The sequence below is a fragment of the Colletes latitarsis genome, chromosome 14 (genome assembly GCF_051014445.1).
Source record: "Colletes latitarsis isolate SP2378_abdomen chromosome 14, iyColLati1, whole genome shotgun sequence".
NCBI classification, from domain to species: Eukaryota; Metazoa; Arthropoda; class Insecta; order Hymenoptera; family Colletidae; genus Colletes; species Colletes latitarsis.
The window spans coordinates 27,172,297-27,186,106 of record NC_135147.1 but is presented as its reverse complement, the minus strand read 5'-3'; the positions used below and the strand labels follow the sequence as shown (position 1 = coordinate 27,186,106).

At 44.7% G+C, this 13,810-nt stretch overlaps 1 protein-coding gene and 1 long non-coding RNA gene across 2 annotated transcripts in view; one reads left to right on the top strand and one right to left on the bottom strand.

The window, feature by feature from the left end:
* LOC143349885 (dynein regulatory complex subunit 7-like) overlaps positions 1-13,810 on the bottom strand; it is a 152,589-nt gene that overhangs the window by 25,212 nt on the left and 113,567 nt on the right. The window lies entirely within an intron of this gene.
* Positions 9,728-13,810, top strand: part of LOC143349924 (uncharacterized) — a 71,087-nt gene continuing 67,004 nt past the window's right edge. The window contains exon 1 of the long non-coding RNA XR_013081032.1: positions 9,728-13,809. This is a non-coding gene — a long non-coding RNA (uncharacterized LOC143349924). The remainder of the gene's footprint in view (position 13,810) is intronic.

The window sequence follows — 13,810 nt, the reverse complement described above, 5'->3', positions numbered from 1 at the left end:
GATAGGCAGTGGGTGGAATTAGCGACCTATCGTACGAACTGTTTGATAAATGGAATTCTACTGTACTCCATTGCCAAAATGCAAAATGGTAATGGGATCGGTGTTGCAAAGATTGGTCTTAAAATATTTAATGCCGAACGAGGCAGTTTAGCAGGCGTTAAGTTTTATTACCAGGATGGCTTCCTGGGAGGTTGCAGTGTTTGCGTATCGACTCTGGCAGGGGTAAGATCGCGATTATGCTCTGTCGTACGCACGATGTAACTTAATTTGTAGGAAGGCAGTAATGCAAACTTGACGCCTTCCGATAGGATCCGAAATATCGAGGTAAATTAACTTTTGTCCGATCGAGCAAGTTTACAGTTACTTCTTTCTAAAATTCCAATAGCATCGCGTTCGCCGCGGCCTGAACTAAATTCCTCGAACCATGGGGACTGTTCAAACCTTTAGTAGCAATTTAGCTACTGAATGGCGGATCTTTCTCGTCGCGGAGTTTAATCTAAAGGCCCAGGGCCAATCGCTGCAACCTGGCATCGTTGCTCTGCAAGAATAAGTATCGCCAGATACGTCACCTCCCGTGTTCGCCAACAGAGGGCTACGCTATTGTCTCTTTCGCTAGCGGTCGACCAACATCCCTCTTCATCCCTTCCTAGCCTTTCTCTATCAGCAAAACACTTCTATCGAGATGTATCCAAACGCCGTAATCGTTAACGTTTGCTTCTCAGGCTCGAGGACATGGTGGATCTCTTAAACAAAGTCTGATACTCTGGAAAGACGGCGGACGTAGTCTCGATGGTCAGCCTAGATAGTCCAGCGTGTTGCAAAGAGTTAGACGCGTCTACAGGCAGACAAGGATGGTCGCTTAACGACAAGTGAAATTAGAAGTGATCTTCCGTCGGAGACAAGAGCAGATCGTCGATAAGAGAAGCCACGCAAGAGATCGAGGATACCAGGGGGCTACATTGCGCGAGGCTACCTCTTATTGGATCGGTAGCCTCGATAATTGCACGAATCTCGTTACTCGCAGGAATTTTCAGTCCCCGTTTTCCTGCAACTATTCGATCCTATTCCCTAGCCAAGAATTAGCGTAACACCGGGCGTAACAGCGAGATGGCGATTAGATTCCGTACGGAAGAGGGGGAGGGGGAGGTGTAGGGGTTAGGGTTTGGAGATATAGCACCGTAGCGATAACAAATGATTAGGTACGATACGGGATCGCGGATAATGAACGTTTCGTGACTAGAAACGGCGGACGTTGGTCGTCGAGGTCTCGGGGCTTCGGACGAAAATCGAATTTCGGCCAGCGAGTGCCACGACGGGAGGAATTTCTTGGATGGAACGTAGGGGCGGTGAGGCAGGCCAGAACGAAGAGGGGGGGACAACCCGGGGTCCATTCGTTCGTTCGTTCGTTCGTTCGACGATTACAATAAACGCCGCGTTCATCACGCTCCGCCGGCGAAAATCAATGAACGTCCCGGTCCGCGGAAACAATGGAAACCGAATTTCAGGGCCTCCGGTGCGTCGAGGAAACGACGCTCGCGACTTGCGGACGCGTCGCGACGCTTAACCTCCCCCCCGGCGAGCGGACGGAGGCCAGAGTCCGCCAAAGACTCTCCATCGTTCCCCTAGAAAACATTTCCAACGAGTTAAGAACACCTCGAACTGTCGAGTCGTCCGACTATTTTGGATTTTCAAAAGTTTACATTAAGTTTATATTTCGGTGCTGTTGGGTACGGCGCAGATCGCGCGAAAAAATTAAAGATGGACGGCTATTCCACAGGGGCGAGTGCGCGTTTTCAAGTCGCGGCACTGATTTTCGGCGGAGTTTTTCCCCGCGTTTCGTGTAACCCGTTGGCTTCTAACGCCGCGAGAGCACCGGAGGTATTGATGAAAGGTGAGGCAATCGATCCGCTATACGCTGTACAGGGTGTCCCATTTTCGGTCGCGACCGTGCTCGCGGCGGCGACGTCGCGATTTTCAAGTTCGTTCGTTGCGGTTACTGCGAGTACCCGGATATTTCAAGAAGAGGACGTTTCAGGGTCGAGCTTCAGAACGACGAGGGTAGGTACAAGACTCGTATTTACGAACATAAACTTGACCAATTATATAATAACGTGGATACGATGAGAAGCGTCGATTGCAGGGTGAACCTAATTGTTCCTAACTAGAATATAAGACAGAGAATTACCATTGTTTCGGACAGTCTGACAGATTCTTTGCGCAAACGTTGAAATTTGTAAATTTCATCCCTTATTAGAGAGGACGTGGCTCGAAATAGGACACCCGGTATAATTTCCGTCGCGTTTAATTGTTCCCCAGCCGGCCCGCTTATCCGCAACGCCGTGGGCGAGCGAAAAACGCGCGACCGATTCTCGGAAGGAACCTCTCGACTCTCGCCGGGGAATGACGACGTAGAAACAACGGGGGAGAAGGGACTGTAGGGGCTGGCGAGGGGGGTGGTCGCGGGAAGAGGGCGAGGAAGGAAGCCAGAAAATGTGGGGGCGTAGATTCGGTCGTCCTTAGGGGTTTTCGTGCTGCCGCGGGCCTCCGGAGGGCCAGGCTTAACCGAAATTGAAGCAGAAACACGTTTTTTTCTCTGTTATTTTCCCCGGAAAGAATTACACGAGATTCCGGGCGATTCCAGCCGCTAGAAGTTCGTCTAACGAAGAAGATTCGACGCTTCGAACCCTTAAGATTCTCGAGCCTCGAAGATCTAGTTACACGATTCATAGATACGAGGATCGTTCGATATGTCCTTAGAAAAAGGTAGAGAAACAAATTATTTTAGCTCTAAACAGTAAGATTTTGGAAGGTCCTCGAAATTATCTGTTTAGGCGGTGACCTCCTCGTTCGATTCGATTTTTGTTCAAGTTTGGAAGTAAAAATGTCACTAGGGGGCCAAATACGGTGGATGTTGTAATAATTCGACCTTCAATTCCATGATTCTGGCCATCGAAACTTGTGCACCCGTGCATTGTCTCGTCGCAAGAGGAAGTTTCTTGCTTCTAATTGAGACTTTCACAGCTGTCTAGAAACAAACCATTTTCGATGCAACGAGCACCAGGTCTTGAATTTTCTAAGGACTTATTGAACGACCTATTGAACATTTCTTTCTCAATCTAACCAGGTATACGAATGAAACGCGAAAGAACCATCGGGGACACCTGTACAAACGTTGGTTGGGTCAGCTACCTGCGAAATTACTTTCCTCGCGGTGAAAATGGGATGCGATCTTAATGGTTAACCTCCTTAGGCGATCTATCAAGGCCCCGAGCCGCGGCCGAAATCGAACAAACAACGAAATCGAGCGTTCCTGTCGAAGAAAGGGTTACGCCGGTCGAGGCGGACGCATCCCTCTGTCGATGGTCATCCGGTCGTTTCGACCCTCGATGCGTTCACGTGAATCCCATGGCCTGGCGTCGCCATTCGAGACCGAACTTTCCCACAATGCTCCTTCGAACGACAAACACGCGAGCGCGTCGCCGAAAAAAGGGCCACCGTCGCGACAACAACCTCAAAGTAATAACCCTAAGTAATCCGAAAATTACCGTGCACGTCGCGTCGGGTCGCGTCCGCTCGAGGGTGAGCTCTCCTCTCTCCGCGTCCTTCGTGTCCTGGAAGAGCGGAATCCGAGGACGAAGGGTCGTTTCGCGGCAGCCGCGAGGTATTTTCGTTCCAAGACGACGACGCGAGGGGACGCCGGGACGATGGAAGGGAGACAGACGGAAACGAGGGACGAGAGGTGGAGAGGAGAGCAGAGGGGGGCCCCTCGTGCCCCTTCGAGGAAGGGAAGGCGGTCACGTAGCGCAGAAAAAACACGCTTCGATTCTCGCCGAGCGGCGAGCGCGCGAGCGCCAACGCGGAAAAAGCGCGCCGGCGACGGTCGGGGCGAATTTAAGGTCGAAAGCCGCGCGGGATAATAATGATTTCGGCCGGCTCGTACGTTCGGAGTATCGTAAAAGTTTAATGCGCCGCTTTGCATACGCGGCCGCGTGTAAAAGGCCGCATTACGGGTAGTCGTTTAACCACCTATCCCCTTGTTCCCTCCGCCGACTACCCCCCACTTCGGGGGGCTGGGGCCGGTTAACAAAAGCCGCATAAAGAGCGGACGCGATTCCGCGACAACGGAGAACGTTGGAAATTAAACGGCGGATTTTCGACGCGACGCTTAGACGCAGCCGCCCAGGCCTGGGGTAAACTCGGGTTACAGCCTTTCCCTGAAGAGCGTGGCGGTGGTATCTTCGACACTCGATACCCAGTGAAGGGATGGACGGTGATAAACATCGTCAAAACGTGTGTACGGGCAGTCGCGAAGAAATCGATGAATTTAGTCCTGAAACGGGGCTCCTCTCCTCATCTATGTACCCAAGCGCTTTTGTTGGATTCCACAATTAGAATTGACTAGTGCATTTTCTTAAGAAATTCGTACAACTTGTATCAGGTCTAAGTGCTAGACTCTTGCTGACCATTCTTCGATATTGCAAGCTTTTTCTACTATTGCTGGGGATAGGTGGACGTAGGGACGATGGTGTGACTCAGGAAGGGTGAGGTTCAGGATGAGGAAGGATTAGAAATCATGATTTAGATGTTTAGATCAGGATGAGTCTATTATGTTTGTGATGTCACCGAGTGGTGTTTGTATGGTCGTGTTGGTCATCCAACGAATCAAGTTTTGTCTATACTTTTCTTCGGATTGTGACGCTGCTTCGCTGCGACTGGGTCTGCTCAAAGGGATCAACGATCAAAAGGTAGAGTGAAACCTCCTTCAACAATACAATCGATCGAATAATAATTAGTTTTTTTATTTCGTTAAATAGTCGAGATCGCACCTTTGTTTTCTTAAACGACCAACCGTGGGAAAAATTTTAATGAGAGATTCTAGAGACCAAAATAAGACGAAAATCAAGAATATCAACTTGTCGATGGAGGCTTCGTTAAAAAGTTATTAACAATTAAATTCAAAAATTTCAAATCGTTCTGGGAAAATTATTTTCGGTTGCGGGAGTCAATTACAATCATTTTTAGTCATTACACATATCTTCGAAATCTTACCCACTTTCTAGAAAAAAATTCGAGAAGGTGTGAAATTTTTCGACGGAAAAAAAAAATTTCAAATCGTTTTGAAAAAATTATTTTTAGTTGCAGAGGTCAATTGCAAGCATTTTTGGTCAACAGACATACCCCCGAAATCCTACTCAGTTTCGAGAAAAAAATTCCTTACCGAAAATCTAATTTCTGGCCAGAAATGTCTGCCCGAATTTTCATGCGAATCTTTAAAACGTCATAACTTCTGAACGGATTGGACGATTTTAATGTTTAGAAAAGCAAACTACGCGTATTTTGGTGGAGAATATGTACAAATCGCAAAAATATTCGAAAAGTTGGTCCTTGACCTCGCAAAATGAGAAAAACCCCATAAAAATGGTCCAATTTTCAAACAGCCATAACTCCTACAATTGTGAATATATTTCAGTGAAACTTTTTTCTGAAGTAGAGCTCATGGGTATCTATAAAAAAGTATTAGACAACTTTTCTGTAGGGCGTCAAACAAAATTACTAAAAATGAAAAAGGAATTTTTAAGAAAAATCGACAGGGGGTAGGTAGGTGCCTAAATTTTTCGACGAAAAAACAAATTTTTAATTAATTCTGAAAAAATTATTTTCGGTTGCGGGGGTCAATTACAATCATTTTTGGTCATTACACATACCCTCGAAATCCTACCCACTTTCTAGAAAAAAATTCGAGAAGGTGTGAAATTTTTCGACCGAAATTAAAATATTTCAAATCGTTCTGAAAAGAATATCGTTAGCTGTGGGGGTCAATTACAATAATTTTCGGCGAATAGACAGATTTGGAATCATCAAAACTTGACGGATATTTAAAGAATCAAGCACGATGCGAACATAACCTGTAAAACACTGTTTCAAATTTGTATTATACCCCCCTAAAGAAACCAGTTATCCCAGTTGTCCGCAATTTCAATCAGGAAGCTGTTCGGAAGTAATCGATATAGCGGCGAAAATTCGATTCGAAGAAAAAAAAGTTGTAACATACACTCGAATGCAGCTCCTTAAAAAGTTATCGAGGAAAAAGAACCGCAATGCTGCGGAGCGCCTTAAATATCGCGGCAATTATCCGTAGTTGCCCCCCCGCGCTTCGATTCAATGTACGGGAGGGAAGAAGTAGCCGTCGAAAGGAAAAACAAACATAGAGGCGAACGAAAGAAAAAGTAATAAACCGACAGTCGATAAAGAGAATCGAACGATAAGGATCTGTCGAGAGCCGTCGTCCCGGGCCAATAAGCAACAGAGGAATCGTGTATTAAATGCCGGCAAAAAGAGGCGAGCGACCAGGGAAATATATCTTACTGGCCTGTCAGGATACATTTGTCACGTTTGTCCGCTATTTTATCCCATTATTGCCTCCCTCCCGGTTCCCGCCCGTGGCCGGAGGAAGATTTAAAGGTAAACACTCGGAAAGTTTCGCTCTCATAATTTCAGATTTCACGGGCGAACCGCGACGGGGACGGCGTTACGCGATGATTATTCGTTCCATTTGCTTAAAACGATCTGTAACAAAAATTGCAATAAACGAAACGGGAAAGAGGAAGATAAATAAAAGGAAGACGCTGTGGCGAAGTCGGTAGAAACGGTAAGTGCGGAGAAAAATGCGAAAGAAAAAGAGAAAGAGGCTCGTCATCGCTCGTGGTCCATTCGCGCGGAATATTACGACTCGGTGACGTCTGTTAGGACAGTTCCGCTTTAAAAAGAATACTTTAAAAGCCGGAGGGTTTATAACGGGCTGGGGTATATAGCACGGCGTATAGTATAGGGAAGGAAGAACTACATATAGAGGTGTAACGAGCAGAACTCAACTCACGAACTCACTCCCAGTTTTTAGTGGCAACTTGTTGCTCTATGCCCATTCATACGGCTCTAACTCCCATTACGTCACGTCACATCAACTTATAATAATGGTAATAGCGGGACCGTCTGCGAAACCCGAATTCGAAACACGATTATTCCTGTCTACGAGCTTGGTTAAATGTTTTCCCTCGCCCGGCAAATTAACCTCATGCTTTTTCGCGCGTCGTACGCACACGCCGTTCGATCGCTTTCGGATATCCAATTGCGGCAGTTTAAAAAACGCGATTTTCACCCAATTCTTTTTTTTTACCACGCTCACTCTTTGCAGTAACATTTATTACCGTTTGCAGCGCGAAACTTTTATTTTGTCCTCGCATATACGTATTTAGTCGCGATTCCCGAGTGTACCTTCACCGTTGTTTTTTAGGTTAGCTCTCAATATCGAAATCTTGCTTCCAGAATCTACGAGGCTCGTTCAATGAGTCTTTAGGAAAAGATAGAAATACAAATTATTTTAGGTAAATTTTATTTTTATTTTTCAACATAATCTACTTTTAGCTCTGTACACTTTCTCAAGCTATCTAAAAAGTAAGATTTCCAAACGTCCTCGAATATACGTATTTAGTCGCGATTCCCGTGTGTACCTTCACCGTTATTTTTTAGGTTAGCTCCCAAAATCGAAATCTTGCTTCCAGAATCTACGAGGGTCGTTCAATAAGTTTTCAGAAAAAGATAGAGAAACAAATTATTTTAGGTAATTTTTTTTAGTAAATTTGTTTACCTATTCGAATTTTTTTCTCGAAAATGCATAGGATTTCGAGGTTATGTGTAATGACCAAAAATGATCGCAATTAGCCCGAGCATCAGAAAATATTTTTTCGAAAATGATTTGAAATGTTTTAATTTCGACGAAAAATATGTCTACCTATTTGAATTTTTTTCTCGAAAGTGCGTAGGATTTCGAGGGTATGTGTAATGACCAAAAATGATCGCAATTAGCCCGCGCATCGGAAAATATTTTTTCGAAAATGATTTGAAAAGTTTTAATTTCGACGAAAAATATGTCTACCTATTTGAATTTTTTTTCTCGAAAGTGCGTAGGATTTCGAGGTTATGTGTAATGACCAAAAATGATCGCAACTAACCCGCGCATCGGAAAATATTTTTTCCAAAATGATTTGAAAAGTTTTAATTTCGACGAAAAATATGTCTACCTATTTGAATTTTTTTTCTCGAAAGTGCGTAGGATTTCGAGGTTATGTGTAATGACCAAAAATGATCGCAACTAACCCGCGCATCGGAAAATATTTTTTCCAAAATGATTTGAAAAGTTTTAATTTCGACGAAAAATTTGTCTACCTATTTGAATTTTTTTCTCGAAAGTGCGTAGGATTTCGAGGTTATGTGTAATGACCAAAAATGATCGCAATTGACCCCCGCATCCGAAAATATTTTTTCGAAAATGATTTGAAATGTTTTAATTTCGACGAAAAATTTGTCTACCTATTTGAATTTTTTTCTCGAAAGTGCGTAGGATTTCGAGGTTATGTGTAATGACCAAAAATGATCGCAATTAGCCCGAGCATCAGAAAATATTTTTTCGAAAATGATTTGAAATGTTTTAATTTCGACGAAAAATATGTCTACCTATTTGAATTTTTTTCTCGAAAGTGCGCAGGATTTCGAGGTTATGTGTAATAACCAAAAATGATCGCAATTAGCCCGCGCATCGGAAAATATTTTTTCCAAAATGATTTAAAAAGTTTTAATTTCGCCGAAAAATTTGTCTACCTATTTGAATTTTGTTCTCGAAAGTGCGTAGGATTTCGAGGTTATGTGTAATGACCAAAAATGATCACAATTGACCCCCGCATCCGAAAATAATTTTTCCAGAACGATTTGAAATTTTTAAATTTAATTGTTAATAACTTTTTAACGTAGCCTCCATCAACAAACTGTTATTCTTGATTTTCGTCTTATTTTGGCCTCTAGAATCCCCCATTAAAATCTTTCCCAGGGGTGGCCAAACACCCTGTATAAAAGTCACTAGGGGGCCAAATCTGGTGATTACTGTGGATCTTGTAATAATTCGGCCATCAATTCCATTATTTTAGGCATCGAAACTCGTGCACTCGTGCATTGTCTCATAAAATTGAAATGGTGGATATAATTGAGACTTTCACAGCTGTCTAGTCAGCCATGATGCTTATTAGAAACAAACCATTTTCGATGCAACCAGCGTCAGGTCTTGGATTCTCTATGGACTTATCGAACGACCCTCGTATATCACACTCTGCACCGGGTTTTAGTTAACTTTCGATGGTGCGTGCACAAAAAATATTTACGACGTTCCCCGCAAATTTTCTTCCTTTTCATTCTGACGATCCAACAACGAGAAAACTGAAGGAAGCGGAATGCACTCGTCAGACGCCGTTACGCCGTTCAATTATTAAACGGATTCCGGCTTCCTGGCTCGAGCTCCATTTAACGGGTTCTCGAGATTTCGTGCTTTTCGACGGAAGGAGCGCTTTTACCGGACGAAATTTTCGAGGAAGAGGGAATTTTTCCTTTCGTTTCTATAGGAGCGGGGGTGGGGGTATTTCTGCCGGTCTGCAGGAGTCGAACGGGAACGGTTCGCGGGACGTTCGCGCGTAAGAATGCGGAACGCGTCGGTCTGCCTCGCGAATATCCAAGGTTTCGCACGATATAAATACCGGTGCTTCTTTTAATATACGGCGGTTATGGTTGCTCGAAACCGCGGACACCGCGCATATTCATGGACTCGCGGCATGTGAAGTGTGAAGCGAAGGGAGGAACGATTACGCGCTGGGTCTACGAGCGTCTCGCGGCCGCTTCGCAAAGAAATTGATGAAAAATGTAACGTTACGTAAGCCGGTGCAATCTACCGCGGGTGCGATATATGCATGGCATAATTGGATCGCCCGTGAAATATACTACGTCAATCGCGTCTTCGAAGATTGCGTTTTAAAATGGATTGCCCTCTCCCCCCTTCACGTTGGTCACCTTTCGTTATTTATTAAAAGTTAACAGATAAATTGCGACATTTTTGTTTCCAAACTACAGTGACAAGGAGGTCACTGCCCAAACAGATGCCTATTTTGAGGAAAATAATTTGTTTTTCTATCTTCTTCTAAGGACTCATTGAACAACCCTCTTGATCGACGTCTAAAAATTTTTAATCGTAATCGAGAAAACATAGGACGCTGAAAAATTAATGAAAAAAGTGCGATGCTTCACGTCCATTCACTGCCGCCATTTTTTATTCGTCTGAAAGAAATCTGAATTCCAAACAACGCTCGACTTGCTCCGCGCATTTTCGTTTACGCGTTTCCTTTCAACCTTTTTATCGCAAGATTGAACGTTCCACGCGACATCGAGTCTTCGAGCGCCCTCTTCTGGACCACTGGCCGCCATCGTTCGGAATATTCTCGTGAAAATCTTGCGTGCACGTCGACGCGTAAGTACCCCATTCAGAAACGGAGAAACAGTTTACAGTTGCGTGCACGGTGGCCGCCTGTTACACTTTCTCGCACCCTTTACTTTGTCCCTACGACAACTCCGCGATGACGTCAGCCACGGGCAGCTTTGAAGTTTAACAAACATCGATAGCAGCAGCCTGGCCAACGACGGTTCTGTTATCCTCGGCCTTCTAAGCAAATACGCGCCGAGGCTCTTTGATGTCGTCTAGATGCTCGCCCCTTGCGATTGCTTCGAGACCTTCCGACTTTTTCACGACGATTTAGTGTCCTAGGATCGTCTGCTATCAGAACCTAACCTCAATTCAATATCATCATTGAGAAATAAATTCAAAGCTACGAGGTATAATTATTCGACAACGTTCGTTGACTCGTCGTCTAACCTCTATTAATACAGTTTCATTCTAGAATATATTAGGTCGTCCCATAAGTCCGTGCTGTTCGATATTCTAAACTTGACGAGGATAAAACGTATAATTTAATAGAAAAGAAAAAAAATTTCTCAGTTCAGGGGATTCTAAAACTTTAAACATATTGACATCTTATTGAAATTTTTTTCTGAAGTAGAGTCGATGGGTACCTACAAAAAAGTATTAAACAACTTTTCTGTAGAGCGTCAAACAAATTTTTAAGAACAATCGACAAGAGGTTAGGTACCTAATTTTTTCCGCGAAAAAAAAGATTTCAAATCGTTCTGAAAAAATTATTTTCTGTTGCGGGGGTCAATTACAGTCATTTTTGGTCAGTAGACATACCCTCGAAATCCTACCCACTTTCTAGAAAAAAATTCGGAACGGTCGGAACTTTAAACGTGAATAACTTTTTAACAAATCCTCCATCAACAAATTAGTTACAGGTTAAAATCTTCCATTAAAATTTTTCCCAGGTGTGGCTGAACGCCCTGTATACTTAAAATATTGCTTGAAGTTATAGTACAAAAGTAGGCACTAACATATGGGACGACTTAATATATCGCCGCGAAAAATGCACCGCCATTTTGGGCGCTCGAGTCGTATGCACGGTTCCAGATACGAACAGTCAACACGTTAACATCGGAGAGACTGTTAAAACGATCGATCGCGTCGCGTCCGTGGCAGGATTTACTCGATAAGCCTCGCCCGGCGAGTTCCAACCATCAGATCCGTACGAAACGATGATCCGAAACGTCTGATCGCGAGAGCAAAAAGTCTCTTAATTGCATCGCTCGAGACGCGTTAATAAAACGTGACCGGGTATTTTTTTTTGCCCCGTCAGTTGCCCCGTAACGCTCGCGCGAGTCGGTCGAGATAGCTCGGGGGTCCGATATCCGTTGAACATTAGCGGGCTCGTTCGAACGAGAAAACGTTCGGGCGATTAGATTATCGGCGGGGTCTCGCGACAACGCGGAAATCTCGAGGATCGCGCGAACTTTTTGCGACGAGCGTCGCCACGGTGCGCGTATAATGCATCTGTATCGGGCTCGTTGAGGCGAGCGTTTACCCATCATCAAGTTATCGCTGTTCGTCACGATGATAGAGCGTCCAGCGCGCCGACCCGATCCCATGCAATTTGTCAGCAGAGACAAACTCCGCTCGGGGGCTTGTTCCTGGTCTCTTTTACGCCGCGCGAATACGCGTGAAAAACGAACGGAGCCGCTCGATCGAATTCCGCGCCGCCTTCTTGCGAGAATTCCTTTATCATCGTCGTCGTCCACGGACAGCCATCGGGATCGGCTGTTCCGCGTCTCTCCACAATTTCGTCGAGAACACACGACGGTATGCGCGGAACGTAGGCCTGTCCGGATACTCGAAACATCCGAGTAGAAATTGGAATCGAATTTATAACTCCCCTTGGCGAGCATTGCACGTTACCCGGTCGATCGAATAATATTTAGGTAAGCCGTTCCAGATTACTAATAACGCTGCGAAATACGCAACGGATATAGATCGAATTAACTGCCGAAACGAACAGAAGAATTTAACCGGGGTAAAAAAAAAGGAAAGGAAAATAAAACGACGGTGACCCTGTGTCTCCGCGTCGATCGAGGCTCCGTGGCTCTACCCGCGTCGTATCCGAAATTGGAACGGCTTATCCCGCGAATCGAACGAGATTTCGTATCGAAATAGAATGTTTGTTTCGCGGGGACGAAAGGCAGGGCCGCAGAGTCTGCTAGCACCGTGTTCGGGACGTGACTTCTGACACGGCATGCTCCGTGGAAAAAGAAAGACGGTAGTAGCTTGGTGATCCGACGCACCGTAGGTTCCCGGGCCCCGGCAGCGATTCATTAAACCGAATACGTCACACCACCCTCGGTAATCCCACGAAGGGATCCTGGCAACCGATAACAGGAACTCGATAGCGAGTTCAGCAAACCTAACGTCGAGCAAAATTTCATTCGTATACACGGATCTCCATTATTTATTTATTCACGAGAGGACTTCTCCGTACGCGTAGATGCGCGATGTTTAAACCAATATTAAGTAGCGGAGATCGACGTACGATAGTTTCTTAACTCTAGATACATAGTTTAGAACGCGCGTTCGTACCGACCCACGATAGAATTACTGTTTGTAGGAACGATACGATCGAATTTATTCAGAATAAAACGCACGAACTTTCCGTTCGATAAAATTAACCTTCTGTTAGAGACACTACAGGAAAAATAATGTATTTGATAGCGCGAGTATACGTTATACGTTTTAAGCACATACATAACCTCGATTTTTTCCTATTAGAGGTATTCTACTCAAAATTTTTCTAGAAGTAAATCTTCTTTGGTTAAAATTATTTCGAAGAATTCTCTGTGCTAACGTTTCACGCGTTCCACGGTAACACGATTTACGTGGTCGCAGTTTCGAAGGTGTCAAGTTACGTGGTCGACAGACTGTTTACTTGGCCTTGGTCTCGAAAGCTTAGCAAAACTCGACGCGAGATCGCGGTTAGTGCGCCGATTGTTTACGTGCCCGGCTGCAACCTCGAGAAATGTCGCAGTCGTATTTTTTGTCCGAGACGGGAATCAACGCGTTTCGTTCGTCCGTAAGAAAGAAGGTTTAACGAGAGAAAGAGTTTAACGAAGATTCTAGTGTCGTGAGGCGTTTTCAAGAGGTTGTACATTTTAAAAGAAAGCCAGACGCTAACGGTCGTCGTGACGCGTACGCAACTTTATCGCTTCGGTAGCCATCTTGTCGTCCGTTCAACTTATTACGTTCGTTCGGGCTCAAGATTTATCTCGTTAGCTCATTACGGTAGCGTCTTGTAATAATATTCCGAATATTCTCGTGTGTCTCGTTTCGGTCTACAAAATCGAGTGTAAAAGACTGTTTCCACGCTGTGTGCATCGAATTAATCACCGAATCGTCTTCAAGAGCAGTTAGTTCGAGTTAAATTCACGCGAGCTAACCTAAAATTTCAAAGTGCGGGAGAGTGTAGTGGCAGGCAGCTTGTGTGGATGTCGGAGAACCACACGAAGG